General features: G+C 34.4%; 1 pseudogene; it reads left to right on the top strand.

Annotated features, from left to right (window-relative positions):
• The first annotated feature begins 13,858 nt into the window (after positions 1-13,858).
• LOC150049798 (mortality factor 4-like protein 1 pseudogene) lies at positions 13,859-15,125 on the top strand (annotated as a pseudogene).
• Positions 15,126-15,432: the final 307 nt, after the last annotated feature.

Genomic DNA, 15,432 nt, shown 5'->3' with positions numbered 1-15,432 from the left:
TACAAGTCAAAGTATTAAACGACTTATACAAAACATTTCCTTGGTTTAGTATCTCAGAATCTGTTTGTTCTACTTGGACAGACTAACTGTTCTATTTTTCTTAAAGGCAACTCTCAGGTTTGTTTGATATAAACATTCTTAGGAAAGAATGCTGCCTTGAAAAATTTTCTCCCCTATTGGGAAAGGCATAAGTAAGAATTTCTTGAGTGTTCATTTTTCATTTATGTATATGTCCTCTAAAATATAAGTAAGCATTGTGATAGGCCATTTTAGTAAGAAATAATGCAGAATATAAAAACACTTAGAATCAGAATTTTGGAAAACTGAATTTTCTAGATAATAAAGTAGATAATAAAGTAGAAATATTACTGTTGCTGTTTATTATTCCAGTGATTAAATCTAAACTTTTACTTGTTATTTAAATTTCCATTCAAGCTGCTCTTTCTTTTATGTGGGGGTTTATTTTCATTATACATCAGTGCAGCAATTTTCAGATGTTCAATGACTAAATGACTTGCAATTTAAATAATTGCAATCTAATGTATTTGAGAAAAAAATAAATTTATTCAGAATACTGTTGCAAACACTGGGCTTGTAACCACAGACTTCAAATTCTGTGATCAGGATTTGGAGACAATGATGAATTTAAAGAAATTATGGTTATTGCCTTAAGTTGCCCCCTTATTGCATTACATTGAGTTAGGTAGAATTAGGAGAAACTCAAGACATTTCAAAGCGTTTGGATAAAATTATTATACATATAGTATATGTCACTATATAATGTACAGTTATTATGTGATTATATGAATAATTTGATGCTATAAAATATAGATAATTATAACTATATATCTATAACCATACATATTATGTTATATATTATATACTGTATATAATATATTATGTAACATATTATATAATTATATATAGTTGCAACTATATATTAAATATTATGTATATTTTAGTAATGTATTATATATTACATACTTATACATTATATATTGTCTATTTTATATATTTTGTATATGTTATGTAGTTATAATAACAACTATACTTATCTGTATTTATTACTTTTTATATACAAAATAGTATATATTATTATATATGATGTAATACATCTTGCTTAAGTATGTATATAATGATATATGCCACATTATATGAATGTTAATAAATACATTACCACATGTTTGTACATATGTATATATTACATGTATATAAATATTAACTATAAATATATATAGTATATTTCTATATATTAACTTTATTTTCTCATTATCCCAGGTTATATGAACCTCACACATCCAGTATTGTAACCAGTTTTTGGATAAATTAGTCCTAAGTACAAATATTTTAGCTAAAATATCAAGATATCTGCATCACATATTATGATTAAAGCATATGTAAACTTTCTCTGCAATCACATCTTAGAAAGCACTCAGAAAATTTTTGAATTGAAAATGTTTCCTACATAAACGACATCCAATTAGATTTAAAATATTTTATTTTATGATAGAATGGAATAAATGACTTATCATGTAAATTTGAAATTTCAGTCAAAAACAGTATGTCTGGGCTGAGAATATGGCTTTGTGGTAGAGTACTTGCCTAACGTACATGAAGCTCTGGGTTTGTTCCTCAGTACTGCATGCATAGAAAATGTGGGGAGTGGCACTGTGACTTAAGATGTAGAGCAGTAGCCTTGAGCAAAACAAGCTCAGAGACTGTGCCCAGGGCCTGAGTTCAAGCCCCAGGAATAAAAAAATGAAAGAAAGGAAGGAAGGAAGGAAGAAAGGAAGGAAGGAAGGAAGGAAGGAAGAAAGGAAGGAAGGAAGGAAGGAAGGAAATAAAGAAAATATGAAAGGAAGGAAGGAAGGAAAGAAAGAAGAGAGGAGACAAAAAAATAACAAATACCAAAAAAAGGATTGTTTTGTTTTATGTCAGAAATAAATCACTGGAATCCTGAAACTTGATTTATAAACTAAAGCTAATAGACAATATTTGAGATTAATCATTTTGAGTTAATTTATATTTATTCATGTTTTCACTGCTTCAGGGTAAAATTTTGGGTAACAGGTAAATCCTTGGTTTTTTTAAATACAAACATATAGAAGATTGCTTAAGTAAAAGTGAGCTTTCATATATTACTGAATACACTGTTTAATCTTCCTTCTCAGTCAACCATGGAAAAGCTAACCTGGTTTCTAAATGAGGCAACATAATTAGTACCACATTTCCAATTCTATACATTTAAAATAAGATACATGTACTTTCAAGCAAGCAACACACACACACACACACACACACACACACACGCGTATGATTTGGGGGTAATTGACATCTGCTGTACTGTGTATACATTTATTTGTTTATTTCACGTAGGGAAGGGAAGTGGAAAACAAGATGTTAAGACAAAGAACAAAGGGTTAACCAATGTAACAATGCTATTCACAGGACAACATATTGGAAATGAACTTTATAATTCGGGGAGATGTTGGGGGAGGCAAAGTGGGAAAAAAAACATTGAAAGGGGTAACAAGGTTCAATAAGCAATATACTCACTACCTTACAAATGTAACTGTAACCCCTCTATACATCACCCTGACAATATTTTTTTCATATATTTTTATTGTAATTAATAAAACGGTTACATGATATTTGCCAGATAGATGGTGCATTAATTCCCATACATTGATACCCTTTCACATGTCTTGGTCCCCATTTCTCTCGCCCCACCCCCTTCCCTATCCAATTTCAAATAACCAAATACAAATATATCTGATATATCAGGTAACAAAGTGAGATACTGTAACAATATGATATCACCAAGGGACAGCAAAAGAGATGAGAAATAACATAATACCTTAAGAACAACAATCATTCATTATATGGCTTATATTTCCATATCCTAGAGATCCTTTCATTCAGCATGCTACTATATTTTTTTAAAGCCACCAAAATGATACTCCAGAGAGAAATTTGGCTACTGATGTTTGCTTTATACAAATTATAAAATCTGTCTCCCAGGAAATGGTTTACAGATTTCTTGTATATGAATGCATATAATTATTTCTCAAGATTTAAAAGCCCTGAGATTTTATTTATAAAAACTTTCTGATAAGTTAGCCTTAATTTGTATATGAAAATAAATGCTGGCACATGCTGCTTACTGAAAAGGACAAATTGCTAAAATTGGGTTGGGGTAATTAGTTTATTCTTGAGTAGGCAAAGCATTAAAGCAATGGCATAATGCTACATTATTTTTTTTAATTTAAGGCGACATTTTTACTAGATATGTATCACTAAGCACAGAATATTACAAATTTGGCTACTCGTATACTTAACATTCTAAATGAGCAACCATTGCTGTTCTTTTCCAATTTTTCTTCATGTTAATGCTTTTTAAAGTGTGTGGGTTTAATTGGGCTTTAATTTAATATGACCATATGTTTGTATTCATGTAACACTGCTTATTATTTACAAGGCACTCCATTCTCTATTAGCAAACACAGAATTTCCATTTTCTTATTCCCATTGTGGTCAGTACAAAGTGATCATCACTAACCTATAAAATCAAATGTTTTGATAAATACTTATTAAATGCCCATTGGATAACTGGCCTACTTCATTTACTGCTATGAAATGAATGATTTAGCACTCTATAACAAATGAGACTTTTACAATAATCTTACATTAGGCTGGCTTCATCTATTTGACTTTCTTTTTAAGTGTGTGAAAGTTACTCTGTGTCTCCAGCCTTTCGATAAAGGTTGATTTTATGCAATTTCAGGAGGCATGACTGTGATTTGAGTCATTTAATCAGTATATTATCTTGCTTCGTCCCATCCATTAGTGTAATTTTTACAAATTTAAGTTCAGAAAGCAATGTCTTCAATTGTCATTCCATTGTTGATGGAATTAAATGAATTTGAGTAAGAAACTTCTGCTGTTCAAGGCGTTGCTGTTTTGTCTTGTAAGTACACAGAAATTCCTTTGCCTTGGGACTAGCCAAGCTTATTTCTATGTGGAGAATTACATCAAAGCACCTAGTGCTCCATATATAAGAAATTAGGACATATGTAATTATAAGCTAGTAATTAGTGAAAGTAAGAATAAGTACTATGTTTCAAAATGAGTAAATGCAATCCAATCTTTAAGAAACATTGGTTAATTTAATACATTATACATTATCTCCATGCTTAAAATTTTCTGCACCGTGGATATTGACTTCACTAACAACTCTTCCATGTTTCTCCATTCTTGTGAGACAAAACAGGAAATTGAAGTTCTTGGCACATTATCAAGAATCAGATTGCTGTATGTGCTTGGAATTATTTCTAAAGTTTCTATTCTATCCCATTGATCCATGTATCTCTCTTTGTGTCAGTTCCATCTCATTTTTATTACTGTGGATCTGTATGATAATATAAAGTCAGTATTGTGATATCTCTTGCATTGATCTTTTGCTAAGAATTTCTTTGTTTTGGGCCCTTCACATTTCCATACAAACTTTAAGTTTATTTTTCTTTGGTGATGGAACTTTGCTAGGAATTGCATTGAGTTTGTATGTTAATTTTAGTAGTATGAGAAGTATAACATAATTTATTTTTCTGATCTATGAATATAAAAATCTATGAATATAAATCTACAAATATCTTTCCATCCTCCCCCATTGTTTTCCTTCAGTTCTCTACCGTTTTCATTGTAGAGATCCTGGTTCAGTTTATATCTGGCTTTAAATTTTGAGGCTATTGTGAACAGAATTAAGATCATGCCAGCAGGACTAATGTACATTATTGGTCAATAAGCTCATGTAATTGGAGAAGGAAGGAGCTGTGTTGAAAAGCCCCAAAGAGGGCAAGCTATTTTCCCACAGATTTTAGTCATCAGTGGCCTTCACAGTTCCATCTTTTGCAGGTGCCTGAAGAGTGTGCTGCTCTCATTTCCTGATTCTGACAATGGATCTAGAAAAGTCTCTAGTACAATAATCTATAGTTCCAGGAGCATGACATTGATAGTCATATAGGTTCTGGCAGAGCTTCATGATGAAGGAATGAGTAAATGCATCAAAAAAGTAGTCACGCATGTATTGTTTGCTCATTAGCACTGACAACATCCACAGTTCTGCCTATGTATATGGTCCTTCTAGGTATTGCCTAGATCTTGTGGTTCCATGTAATTAATCTTTATCAAAACTTCTACCATATATCAGCATGTACAAATTTATTCAGTTTACTCCATCTTAAATAGTTTCATTCCCCTAACATGTAATGTGAACCCCCAAATAGATACAGGAAAGATAGATAAGTACGTGTTATGTGAAATTGTATGTCTTTTCTATGTCCACAAATTCAATATACCTTGCTGTTCAAGAGTAAAAAATGCTTTGTAATTCAGTATGTGAGAAAGGAATGACCTTACTTATTCAAAGAGATGATAGCTGTTGATTAAGTTGCTCGATGAAGCATCTATTATTATTTATAGTAGATTTTAATCCCACAATGATGTTGTTTTCTTCTGTTGCAGCTATACTAAGAATGGGAAATATGAGAAAATGTATAGTGATAATAAATTGTCATAAGCTTTGATCTTTTTGTTGGCTAGTCCAGAGTCTGGATCAGGACCTAGGCACTGTCCCTGAGTTTCTTTTGCTCAAGGTCAGTGTTTTACTACTTGAGCCAGAACACCATTTCTGGCTTTTTCTTTGTATGTGATACCGAGGAACTGAACACAGGGCTTCATACATTCTAGGAAAGCAGCCTGCGAATAGGCCATATTCCCAGCCCACTTTGATCACTTTTACCTACTAGAAATAGGTTAATAATTCTGTAATTTGACCATAGAATGGAAAGCACAATTTATAAACGTTATGCTACTTGGGGCTCATTTTCAGAGCTCAAATGTAAGAGTTTGAATCAAACAAGAAAGCTCAATGCAATAATGTTCTTATTTACTTAGTATATTACACGTAAAAATCTCACATTTGCTGGGTTCCTATGGCTCACACCTGAAACCCTAACTAGTAAGGAAGCTAAGATCTGAGGATCATGGTTCAAAGCCACCTGGACAGGAAAGGTCGAGGGATTCTTATTTCTAATAAATTGTTCAGAAAAGGCTGAAAGTAGCATGTGGCTCAGATGGTAAAGAGCTAAACCTGATCACACTGCCTTGAGTTCAAGACTGCAAAATCTCCAAGACTGGCAAAAACCAAAACCAAAACAAATACACGTAAGTGGCTACAGTGGAAAGTAAACAGGAAAATCTTCAACAACCACCTTAGTAAAAAATAATAATTAATATACATGTTCTCTATAAGTCATGAGATGAGTCCTCTGAGAACCTAACCCAAAAATAAAAGTCCTTTTTGTATCAAAACGTTTACAACAGGATATTCTTTTATGTACAAAAAAAAGGCAAAGAAAAGGAAGAAAAAAATCTTGGTGTTCATGGAGACTGAAATGCTTTTGTGACCGGTGCTACTGTGGAAGCTGGAATTAGAAATCAGTATTCTGCCATTACTTGTGCAGAGTACCTCTTACTCCTTTTAATTTTTGGTAATTAATTAGAATGGCATTACTTGATTGAAGGTACATAATGTCAAATTCTCTTAAAATTGAATTTGTCTAATACTAAAAGTCTGAAAAAAGTGACCAAATAAATTTACTAAATACTCAAATCAAGAACAAACCATTATTTTTTCTCACAAGTGTAAGCAAACATTTTTATTCCTGTTTGTGGAGCTTAACCTTCTGCAAAAGTAATTAGGTCTATAATTAAAAGCTATTTGGAATGATTAAAATTCTGTTATCTTGTGGCATTTAAAGATAAATGTGAATGTCAGAAAGATGAGTACATTAAAAGTCTATCTAAAAGAAAAAATGTGGATAAAAGATGTTATTTATTAAAATTTTACATTTTCAGGAAAGATTTTATTTTAAATTGAAGACATCTGAAGGTGGTAAATACTTTTATGTAGCCTTTGATAAAGCAATAGGTTATTGTTCAGAAATATTTATTTGGGGAATTATTTTTAAGTGACAACCCATAATGTCACAGTGTTATTTCAGATAGGAAATCATACTTTCAAAGAAAGTTAACTTTTTCAGTGAAATATAAAGAATTTTAAATGGGTCTATTTTTTTCTTTGCCAAGTATGTAAGATTGTTACTATATCTAAGAAGTGGTGGTACATTTTCAAAGTAGATTTTTAAGATGTTACTTCAAAGTCTAATTCTTACAATGATGTTACCAAGTGTTAGTCTTCGGATATACAAGCAATGCAATAAAATTAAGAAACTTGAAATTGAAGTTTTATATCAACTGCTAGGCTCTGTACTGTATGATTATCATTTTGGTTTAAAGTTCAGAGATTGTTGCAAGTTAAATATGTTGCATTATTTTATTAAGCAAAATTAAATCATACATTTTTTTTTTGCTAGTCCCAGGGCTTTCTTCAAGGCTATCTCTCTACCATTTAAGACACAGCACCACTTCCAGCTTTTTCTGTGTTTGTGGTACTGAGCAATCGAACCTAGGTCTCCAAACATGCTAGGCAAGCACTCTACCACTAGGCCAAACTCCCGGCCCCTACATCATACATTTTTATATTGAAGATATAGTGTGAACTAAAGTACATAAACTGCCAAATGCATGACTAAAACCAAACAAATGAACAACATGATTAAACTGCCCTTTAATTTAGAGACAAAGAATAAAAACTATTGAAATTGTTCTAAGGATAGACATTGGGATATAAAGATAAAGGGAGTAATTTGATCAAGATGAATTGTGAGTATATATGGAAATATCACAATGAAACCTCTCTAGTACCAATATTATATGTTAATAAAGTATTAAATATATTTAACAATTAAATAATAGTCAAAAGGTGTGACACATGTCTGTAATCTTAGATAATCAAGCGACAGATAGTGGGATCATAGATAGTGAATAATATTTAGAGCTTTTTTGTATGTCTATGTCAGATTTCATAATATGTCATACGAGAAAATTCAGAGTTGATAAATTTCGGCCTATGAAAAGTGAGTGGGCCCTATTTTATAAAGTACAAACAAAGAGCTCAAGTGATCCATGCCTTCAGCCTCAAGGAAGCCCTGAGTTTTAAATCTCATGACTGGGAAAAGTTAATGTGTATATAAACACTGAAGGAAGTTTTTTTTTAAAGAAATTATGATCTCTTCCTTGGCATTAAGGAGCTTAAAATGGAAACTTCTATTTCTTATTCTTTCTTTTATTATGAATAGGATGAAGGAGCAAAAAAGCATTTGGGCAGAGATTATCCCTTATTGGACATTCTGTGGACAAATGTGAATAGTGAATAATATGAAAGAAAAAAAATTTGTTAAAATCTGGATTTACATCTTGTGTTACATTTGAAGAAATTACTTTTCACCAAAGAAATGCATACCATGGAAAAATCTGTAAATAATATCTATGTTATTTAGGCCTTTATATAGACATGCAAGTATCAGGTTATAAATGAATAATGTCTAGAAACATCATGAAGGAAAGCACTATAGGAAGGCCTTTCCTATATCCAGGGTCATAGAGCAACTCCTAAAAATATATACAAAAATATTCATCCCACAAAGAGATAATCATATTCCTAGAGAGTATTCTCAACAGAGGCAGACCCTGGGATCAAATTCCAGTACCTCTCAACAAAAATGTCAAATTGAATGTCAAATAGTAAAAACAAGAGTAGGTAAAAAGAATTTTATGTATGTAATAATTTATTTTATGAAGTTTTCAAATAAGAGTAATCAGTTAAACACCATTGGTAGTATAATGATAAAACAAAAATAAATAGTATTGATTGCAAAGGATAGACATTAATTTGCTCAAAAATTAAACTTGATGCTAAAGGAAGATGCAAATACAGCTAACTAAATGTTTATTATTAAACTGGTGTCTTTACTAAGAATGACTAAATCAATCCCTTCAAGAACCTTATGAAGGCAGTATTATTATTATTATCTTAATTTGGTAAGTGAATAAATTGTGATGGGTATTAAATAATTTGACTCAGCCATGCATATAAAAACAGCAGACAGTGCTGATGTTGAAGCAATCAAATACCAGAGAGACTCTAATATAAACTCCAAACCACAAAGCAATTTAAGCATTATTTAGCTCAATTTCAATGTTTCATAGTTAAACAAGCCCAGAGAGCTTTAAAGAATTACTCAGAAAGTTCTTTAGCTTTTAATCTGCATTTATGTTTTCCAGGACTTCTGTCTAAATGTTCGTTATTATTATTACTGCTAGAATATGTTCATATTGAGATATTAAGTATTTATATGCACACCTATATTTAAGCATATCTGATTATGAAAATCTAAGCCATTGTGATTAATTTAATATGTAAATAAACAACTAAATATATGGGGTTTTTATTTTGAGGAGGTAGTGCTGTGAATTAAATTTAGAGCATTTTTTTCCAGAACTCTAGCAAGTTTTTGCTTGTCTTTTCTATTCTTTCTTTCTTTCTTTCTTTGTTTTTTTTTTTTGAGTTAGGTTTTCCTTTTTGTGAGAATAGGCTTGGATTAAGAGCCTCCTACTTGTGTTTCCCCTTATGGATGTGAACAACAGGAATGAGCCACATGCCCATTGATTGGAGATGAAGTTTTAAAAAGGTTTTGGCTGAACTGTCTTCTAACCAAGATCTCTTTCTTTCTACTTCACAAGGGGCTAGATCACAGGCTAGAACCAGACATGGAATCCTATTTGAATTGGGCATATAATCCATAAAACAGTTGATTATGCATATTTTGATTCTTGCTATTGAGACTTATAAGTGGATACGTTTGAATTGTTATAAATTGAAGTTGAGTAGGTATTATTATATGAACACAGTTTGCCCAAAGTTAAATAAAAGTTGAGAGTTGGGCTCTACTGGTCCAAGAGACTCATTTCCAATTATCCACTCAAATCTAGAAGTAGAGCTGTGGCTCAAGTTGGGGAGTGCTAGCTTTGAGAAAAAAGCTCAAGCTGCCAGATGCTGGTACTCAAGCCTGGAATCCTGTGAGACACTTATATTTAATCATCAGAAAACAGGAAGTGGTGCTGTGACTCAAACTGGTAGAGTCTCATGGACTTTGGTGCCCTAGCTGGCTTTGAACTGTGATCCTCAGATCTCAGCCTCCCGAGTAGATAGGATTACAGGCATCAACCACCTTGCCTGGCTAGATGCAATCTTGATTTTTGTTTTAAGGTTTTAAGAAATAATAGTTGGAAGCAATTAAGAACATATAGAAAGGTGCAATAGGCTTTTGCACTTGAGACATTATCTTAGTACATTATGTATTTCAGAGTTGTGTTCATTATATCTTGTTTGTTTGCTTGATTGTGAGTCCTGAGGCTTAAACTGAGGCCTTAAGCACTGTCCTTGGGCTTTCTCAAGCCTAGAACTCTATTACTTGAGCAACAGCACCACTTCTGGCTTTTTTCTAAATATGTGGTACATAGAAATCAAACCAGGATTTGTGCATGCTAGGCAAGCACTTCTAGCACTAGGACCCTGTGTTCATTTTTAAGTAGGTAAAAATAAGGAGCCACACTGTACACTAATGTCCTGGGGGTTCTTACCTCCAATTTACCACCCAAAAACCGGAAATAGCACTGTGGCTCAAGGGATAGGGGTATAGCCTTGAGCTGAAGAGCTCCGGGACAGCACCCAGGTCCAGAGTTCAAGTCTCATAACCGACAAAAAGGAGCCATGTTTTTCAGTAATTATGAATGGTTTCAGTTTGCTTATGAACCTTGACAACTGAGCACATTCTGTTTGGCTCACCATTCAAAGTCAGCATGTAGCTTGTTTTGGTCCTATGAAGCAGCTCATGTAGAATTCCTTAATACTGCTTATGAAATCAAGCAGAATCCAAACTGGCTAGGTCAGCGCAATCACAACCTGACATTTCTCATCATTTTTTCACACTAATAATATTCACTTTGACTAATGGAGCGAGTATGTCCTTGATTTCGTTATATTGTAGCCACCAAATTGAAAAATAGTACAAATAGTATTTTCCATATTTAATAACTTCTGAAAGTGAAAGAGAACTGTATAGCTAATGGTGGATATAATTATAATGGAATCACATAGTAGTGTGAATACAAATTGATTCTACCTTTATCTAGAAGTAGAAACATAATCTTTCTCTTTTCAGTCTTTTTTCCAGTATGTTTATCAAAGTGACTTTGTGTAATGGAAGAAGTGCTTCTCTAGATGCATTATGTGTCTCTTCTTACTCATTTTTTATATATATTCTGTTCAAATGTTTGCTTTTATAAAGACACCCAAGCAGCAATAGTTTTTATTCCCTGTTTGCATAAACTAGAAGGTAAGGCAGTTTCTAGAGGAAGTTGTTAGTTCCTAAAAATGAAATGACAGGATATATGTTGCACTATTGTGTTAAGACAAGACCACCTCAGGCATTTAGCAGAATAAACCTGTGGGAGTTCACTATTGTGTCTAGTAACAACTGAAAATCTTTAAGACCCTGGAATAAAAAAATTCTAGCACATGGCCATTGTAAGCTAAGGAAATTCATATCTATTCAGGTAAGATGAACAGGAATAAAGTGGTCAGAAATCAACATGACAGAGATATTGTCCACTAAGAACCAACTACACAGAATGATTTTAGTTCTTTTTCAGAATATTTTTCTTTGATACAAAATGAAATTATATAGTCAGTAACCCAATTTAAAGAGGAGTCAGTAATTAGAAGAAAAATGTCTCATCTGTCTGTTATTAAAATTGAAAGATAGGATTCCTGGAAATGATTTGTTTAGAGAAAGGTCATTCAATTTTCCAGTTTGAACATGTCTAAAAGATATGATATCTTACTTTCAATTTATTATTATATTTCAAATTTTGAGCAAATTACCTCCACTATTTTTCTTTCAATGTTCAAGTTCTTTGATCCTTAAAATCTTAGTATTATCTGAGACCACAGTACATAAACATAAGTCAATTTTTTGCCAACACATTGAATATATACATACTTTTACTACATGTTCAGTAGGTAGGCACAGAATCTTATTGCACACTACCTAATTAATTATTTGGATCCATCAAATGCTAATGCTTTTCTGTGCTATAAAGGAACTTACCATGATATAGCAGTTTTAACCACCTCACTGAAGTGAGCATAGAAAGAAAAAGATAAAAGCATCATTTCAAATAAACTGCATTTTTTTACATTTTGAATGTGTGCCAGTGCAAGGATAAAGATGACATTCAGTTACTGCAAAGGTTAAAAAAAGAGAGAGAGAAAAAATATTTTTTAACCATTGAAGATTATCTTAACCTTATCTTATAGCTTACTAGTAGGTTTTAAAACTATCCAATAATGTATAACAAATAAATAAAGGTTTTTGCACACTTCTAGTGGATAACCAAATAGAAATTGAATCACAGAAAGCCAACATATATAGTTTTGTCACTATAATTTTGTGATGTCTACAATGAATTCTTGACTGCATTCTTCCCCACTTCATCTGTAAACTGGAATTGGTCATCATGTCTTACAATATAGGTATGGTTATTTGGCAAAAATAGAAAGGGCTTCATTCACCATATGAAGGCAAGATTATCAGAAGGAAGGAAACTATCCACATTTGACCAAATCTATTATAAACATGGACTAAGATTAAATTGTCAAGATGGCGAGGTTACTCCAGCACATCTCTTTCCATTCAAATCATTACAGGACTCTGGACATCCTTTTATGCTTTTTTCAAAATTATAATTCTTCACTAAAACAACCAAGTTATCTTCTAAATACAATGACTAAGATACACATAAAACACCATACACGTTTTCATCAGAATTTCAAGCACAAAAGAAATCAAGAAACCAAAATAGAAGCTAATAACAGATGATGACTAAAATACTTTCCAAAGCCAGGTTATTTCCAAAAAGAAGACTCAATTTCAAATTAAGTCATTTATCTAGTATTTTTTGCTGTGATTTATAATCAAAGAGATTCCATAAGGTTAAATATTCCTGAAGTCATTATTTGAAAAGTAACCTTAAATTCAGTTACCCCCCTGTCATACTAAATACGTTCAAGTCCAGTATAGTATTTGTATTTAGTGTAGTACTTGTATATACATTATTACATCCTCTCAAATACTCTCAAGTCTTCCCTAGGTTCCCTGGAATAATAAGAAAGGAATGATACATTGTTTTACACTGTAGAGAACAATGACAAGAAGTCTGTTTATTTTCAGTATAGGCAAATTTTTCCAACTATTTTCAATCCATATTTCATTAACTCCACAGAGGTGAAACTCACAGAGTAGAAGCTTTGCATTATATGTTATCTTGCATACTCTAGGTACTTTTTCCTTTGATGAGAAACTCATAATTTCCGTCCCCAGCATAAACTATTTGAATACACAAATCAAAACAATATTGATCACGGGAGTTTGGCCTAGTGGTAGAGTGCTTGCCTAGCATGCACGCAGAGCTGGGTTCAATTCCTCGGTACCACATACATAGAAAAAGCGGCTTAAGTGGCAGAGAGCTAGCCTTGAGGAAAAAGCCCAAGGATAGTGCTCAGCGCCAGAGTTCAAGCCCCAGGACTGGCAAAAAGAAAAAGAAAAAAAACTAAACAAAACAACAACAACAAAAAAAACCTATTGATCATGCAAATCATTGAGTTCTCTAATATTATCCTAAACACTGATAGACCAAATAGTCTATCACAAACGAGAAAATAACATAAAATTCCATTCGCATGAATAACCTGAGACCAAGCCTCTGTGTATGAGCTCCAATAGGGTGGGTGGTAACAGTTGCTTCGGGCAACAGCAGTTGAGGGGTTCTTCTTATTATGAGGTGTGGAGGTGCTGACAAGTAACCTCTGGGGTGTAGCGCTGGCCGAGTCTGGTATTTTCCCACCAAGTTAGATGGCATAGAGAGAAGAGGGTGGATAGTCGGTGGTAGTGAGAGAAGGAGGAGGTGGCCAAACACCTTACAAATGGCACCCAAGCCAGACCCCAAGCCTAAATTCCAAGAGGGTGAGCGAGTGCTTTGTTTCCATGGGCCTCTGCTGTACGAAGCCAAGTGTGTGAAGGTGGCGGTGAAGGACAAGCAGGTGAGATACTTCATCCATTACAGTGGCTGGAATAAAAACTGGGATGAGTGGGTTTCAGAGAGCAGAGTGCTCAAACACATGGAAGCCAACCTGCAGAAGCAGCGGGAACTCCAGAAAGCCAACCAGGAGCAATGCGCCAAGGGCAAGGTGCGGGGGGCAGTCTCGGGAAAGAAGACACCCGGTCTGCAACCCAAAAACCTCGAAAAACCAAAGAAGACCAAGCCGAAACCCTCAAACAGTGGTGAGGGTACCAGCAGCGGGCAGGCCCCTCAGCCTCCACGCAAGAAAAGATCCAGGCTAGATTCACCCGTGGAACCAGAAGTGTTTCTGCCCTACACTGAAGATCAGGTGAAGATCCCTGAAGAGCTCAAACGCTGCCTTGTGGATGACTGGGACTGGGTCACCAAGCAAAACCATCTGTACCATCTCCCTGCCCAGCGAAGTGTGGATTCCATTCTGGAGGAGTTCGAGAAGGGTACGCTGTGGGGAGGAAGCCCGGATCACATGCAATATGTGGTTCATGAAGTGGCGGCAGGGATCAGAGAGTACTTCAACTCCACGCTGAACACGCAGCTGCTCTACAGGTTCGAGAGGCCTCAGTACGAGGCGATGGTGAAAGGCCACCACGAAGAGCCCATGTCCTGCGTGTATGGAGCCCCGCATCTCCTGAGGTTGTTTGTGCGCATTGAAGCCATGGTGACCTCCAGCCCCAAGGATGAGAGGAGCCTGGCCCTGTTACTGAGCTACCTGCAGCATTTCGTCAAGTACCTGGCGAGGAATTCCACCAGCTTGTTCAGAGCCTGCGATTACCACGTGGCCAGCGCAGAATACCTGCAGAAGCTCCACTGAGCAGGTATCCACACCTCGCTCACACCTACCTGTGGATCTCTCTACTGCTCTTGCGTTGGTGATGCGCTTTGGAGATATTGATGTGTGGCAGAATTGGCGGTGGATTTGTTCCAATTTAAACTGAGGGGGGGAAAATAAAATGTTACTATTCCGGCTTTTCTGGTTTTATTGGGGGGCCATTTTATTGTTTCTATGAGAATATTTAGTAACTGACAAAAGGGGGAGGGGTGTTGTACAGAAGACAAAGCTGCTTTTGACTGTTGGTGATCCTTCAACAGGAGGCGCTAGGAACAAATGTGTGGATGCTATAGGATGAAGGGGCCATCTCTTAGAGACACGGGTCCAATTCCCTGTCTAGAGTTCAGCATACCCATTTGTGGCATTTTTTTTCCCCAAAGGCGTTTAAAGGGGCCCATCCTTTGCAAGTCATCCACTTTTTCTTTTTAAATTTTTACTGTAAG

Source organism: Megascapheus bottae, chromosome 19 (genome assembly GCF_031878675.1).
Source record: "Megascapheus bottae isolate mThoBot1 chromosome 19, mThoBot2.hap1, whole genome shotgun sequence".
NCBI lineage: Eukaryota > Metazoa > Chordata > Mammalia > Rodentia > Geomyidae > Megascapheus > Megascapheus bottae.
Note: the sequence above shows the minus strand (reverse complement) of the source record. Positions and strands in the feature narration are given on the sequence as shown.